The sequence below is a fragment of the Equus caballus genome, chromosome 1 (assembly GCF_041296265.1).
Source record: "Equus caballus isolate H_3958 breed thoroughbred chromosome 1, TB-T2T, whole genome shotgun sequence".
Taxonomy (NCBI): Eukaryota; Metazoa; Chordata; class Mammalia; order Perissodactyla; family Equidae; genus Equus; species Equus caballus.
Window position 1 is genome coordinate 148552241 of NC_091684.1, and position 4715 is coordinate 148556955.

Genomic DNA, 4715 nt, shown 5'->3' on the forward strand with positions numbered 1-4715 from the left:
ATGGCTTTATTCATAACAGTTAAAAAGTAGAAATGACCCATGTATTCCTTCAATGGATGAATGGTTTACCTAATTGAGGTACCTCCATGCCATAGAATACTACTAAGGAGTAAAAAGGAGCGAAACACTGACACACACAACAACTTGGATGAAATTCAAGGAAATTATGCCAAGTGAAAAAAAAAATCTCAAAAGGATACATACTGCATGATTTCATTTGTGTAACCTTCATGAAATAACATAATTATTAAAATGCAGAATAGATTAGTGGCTGCCACTTAGGGGTTAGGGATCAGGGGAGTGGATGGGTGTGGCTATAAAGGGATAACACAAGGGAGTCGTTATTAGGGAGTCTCGTGGTGATGGCACAGTTGAGTATCTAGATTGTGGTGGTGGTTATGCAAGGCTACACATGTGATAAAACTGCACAGAGCTACATACACAAACACACACACACACACACACACACACACCCATGCACGTCTAACTGGTAAAACCTGAAATAAGCTCTATGGATTGTAACAATGTCAGTTTCTTGGTTTTGATATTGTACTATAGTTGTACATGATGTTAACTTTGGGGGAGGCTGGGGGAAGAATGCACAGGACTTTTCTGTATATTACTTTGCAACCTTCTGTGAATCTGTAGTTATTTAAAAAAAAGAAAAAAGAGCACTCCAGTTACAGAGTGGGAAATGGACTGAATAGAGGTTAAGGTGGATGTGGGGGAAACTATTGGGTAATTATTGTATTAGTCCAGAAAATAGATAAATTCTCATGGCTGGACTTGAGTGGTGGCAGTGGGGATAGAGAAGAACGGACACATCTGAGATATATTTAGGAGGTAAAATTTATGGAATCTGGTGATGGATGGGACATAAGAGGTTAAAGAGAATGAGTTCAAGGGTATTTTGAACTAAAACTTGCCCTATATTTCATAGCCTGGAAAATATACATTTAGGACAAGACAACAATAAATTGGCAGGTAGCATTTTAGGACAGAGCATATTCCAGAACCAAAGGTGCTGCTGATATAAGGTCACTCAGGGAGCTTTGCTAGGCTAAAGTATGCACTATCATTGTGTCAGTATTCAATTTATGCCTCTCAACCCCAATTTACCCTTCATTGCCTGCTCTCCAAAAATAGAGACAGACCCTTTAAATATTTTTCCTTTGCCAAATGGCATGATGCTATACTTTGTCAGTAGAGGGTGCTGGAGAGAGAGTGCAGAAGGAAGGGGCTTTTCTTCCCGTCTCGGTTGCTCCTCTTGGTAGGCTCCAGCAGCATGCGTGGCTTCTCCAGCGTCCAGCTCCTGCAGTGCTGGCAACTTACCTCCACTGCCAGGATCCTGTGATACAGACAGCATTCAGGGGACAGCTGCTTCCTCTGACACTCTCCTCAAACTGCAGGCCTGTGCACTCTCCAATAAGGTCAGGATCTCAGCCTGGAGAGGGAGGGGCCTCTTCTTTGGGTCCTCTATCTCAACTTTAAGCGTAGTGGCTCCTCCTTATATCTGCTTTTCTCGTATTCTTTAGCATTCTCTTTACTTCTTACTATCCAATCCCTCCTTATTGCAGTCTCCTACTGTAGCTAATAATTCTTTGCATTAAACTTACCCTGCTTAAATTGTGTGCTTTTTGTGTCCTGATTGAATCCTGACTCATATAAACCATCCCCCAAAGTTTGCTGTTGTCATTCCCTCAACTTTGAGCTTTTGATAGCCCATCTATACTTGTCAAGAAAGGGCTTTGGGATGTGGTTTAACAATGTATGGAGGTTGCTAAACTGACCACAATTTCAGTTATATCATGAAAGCATTCAAACCAATGTTGCAAAACTTCCAAACACCTAGGTTTGGATCAAACAGTTGGGTTTGATTTTTATTTCTATTCAATTTAAAAACAAATCTATTATTTTAAATGTTTGAAAATAGAACTTCTATCAACTTTTTTTCTGAAAAAAGTTTACATGTTAATCTAAACCAATTTATATTAGAGTCTTTATGCTTTAAAAGCCCCAATATGCTAATTTCCACAATATAAACAGGTAAAATTTGAGATGTAAAATATTAAAAACAAAGACTATAAAATGTTTCAAAATACAAGAAAACAAGGAGCTTAAGTAAATTCCAGGCGAAGGATGTCTGGTGATAGAAATGAGTACTTCTTTCTGCAGCATGTAATAATGTTGATCATTTCTCCTTTTTCTTGATTGCCTCGATACTCCTGGTTTTGTTTTTGTTTTTTCATTCCTTCTCAATTTCCTTTACAGGCTTCTCTATCTCTCTCCAACCTTTAAAATGTCAGTGTTTCCCTGGATTCTATTCTTAGCTCTTATTTCTCATTGGTCCTGGGTGAGTTTATCCACTCTTAGGTAATGACTCCTTAATTTGTATCTGCAGCCTAGGCCTGTGCCCTGAGCTCCCAAGTCGTTTATGTGATCCAAGTTCTAGCCTAGGGGTCAGCCAATTACAGCCTGTGGGCCAAATTCAGCACAGTGCCTGTTTTTATAAATAAAGTTTTATTGGAACACAGCCACACCCACTTGTTTACATATTGTCTGTGGCTGTTTTCCTTCTACAACAGCAGAATTGAGTAGGTGTGACAGAAAATGTTTGGCTTGCAAAACCTATATTTATCTGGCACTCCACAGAAAAAGTTTGCTGACCCTTGCTCTAGCCTAAGCTGTGCCTTCTCCTGAGTTTTAGGCATGAGTGAGCACGTATTTTTAAATAGTGGGGTATGCCCACCAGCAATAGATTTATCTGCATCTCTCTGTATCAGACTCTGGAACTCATAACCAAGTCCCATGGATAAAGACTACAATAGCAAGGTGAAGGGATATTTTTGTTAGGAATTCTGTCATACTGGGGACATAAAGAGTATAATGCACAATGCTCATTGCTGTAGAATCATCTGGAGAACATTTAAAAGCAGATTTCCAGACTCCATTCCCAGAGATTCTGATTCAGTAAATCTTGGGAATCTGAAATTTTAAAATGCTCTCCAGGTAAATCTGATATGTAGCAAGTAAGCAGTCAGGATTTGGAAGTCAAATTGATCTAAAAATCCATGGCCAAGTAAGATGGTCTTTTTATTCTTGATGAATCATTAATGAGAGGCCAATTCGTTTTTCTTGATTTACATACTTCTGAGTCTCTGGCTTTAGGGAATTAAAACAGAAAATTCAAAATCTCCAAGCAACGATTTTCCTCAACCACTCTCCTTGCACTAAGGATTATATAATAAAAACTCTAGGTTTCCATATTGACTGGTATTTTCAAAGTGCTTTCCCATCTTCTCTCAACAACCCTGTAAGGTGGAGTGTAAGATCCAATTTGCTTTATCATACTTAGCATTTGCTTGGTCTTTATCACACTTTCTAAAACCCTGTCAATCCAGTCATCCCAGGGCCACTTCCAGATGTTTATTCATGCATTCATTCAACACAATTTCTTTTTGAATACTTTGCCAGTCATTGCTAGGTCCCAGAGGATACTCTAGCCAACTGGCTGAAATTCCTGCCTGCATGGAGCTTACATTCTAGTTGGGGGGAGGCTTCTCCGATGTGCCTCCTCTAGGAAAAATTTCCCCAGTCTATCTTTGTCTGAATCTTCTAATCAGGAATTTTCCCCCAAACTAATTAAAGAAAGGGTAACATTTGTTCCCTGACCACGTCATATAATGTCTTTTAAAGCAATTCCAGCGCTGTGGTGCTAGTCTGTTAAAACTGCACACTGGCTTCATGTTCACATCTGTTCTCCCTGACATTCTACGTGCAGTTAAACGACATCTATGGGTCTTGCCTCCGGAAGGATAAGACTCCTATTTGTGGTTAGTTCTAAGTCCTCATATGATTAATGAGTGCTTTTTAGTGATTCTGACATCAAAACAAACCCACTGTCTCACTGATTGAAGATGAGAGTCTGCACTTACAGATTCTCTTTAGTAGGATAACTGGGAGACTTGACGACAAACAGAACCATTTCAGAGAAGTTAAGCCAAAGAATGTAAGAGCCAGGAGACCTCAGAGCTGTAGCCCCACTGCCCTTTAAAGGATCCGAAATCTGAGACTCAGAGAGGCTTCCTAGATTGCCTCAGGTCACACAGCCCAAGTGATGGATGTGGAATCAATGACCAAATCCAACCTACAAGGACATTGGGGGGTCCTTCTCCTAAAATTTAACGTCTAAATCCGGTCCAAACGTTTCACCGCTTCTACCCACTCTCCTTTCTTGTATTAATTCCGCATCGCTCTTTCTCGAAGAGTCGAGTGGTTAGAACTCGAAGTTGGGAATCTCACAAACAGGTGTCCAGAGCACGGACACGGAATCGGGGAATTGGGGTCTCCACAGGCCAGCCGAGAACTCGCCGGCTCCCGCCTGCAAAGTTTTCTCGGATCGGGCGTTCGCCTCTCACATCCCTGGCTGCGAGGCCAAGATGCCCGCCGTGGCCTCCGCCGAACTTCGGGGATGCCATTTCCTCGCAGGAGCCCGGCCGTGGCGCGCGGGCCGCGGAGCCGGCGTCCCCGGGCCTGGCGGGCCGCGGGGGAGGGCGGGGCGGCCCCTCGCGCGCGCTGCCCGCCCCGGCCGCGAGGGCCGCGGGCCCGTGAGCCCCGGCGCGGAGGAGCGGCGCGCGCGGGCCGTGGGGGCTGGGCCGAGGCGGAGCGCGAGGCGGCGGCGGCGGCGGGCGCGGCGGGACGAGGCAGCGGCCCCC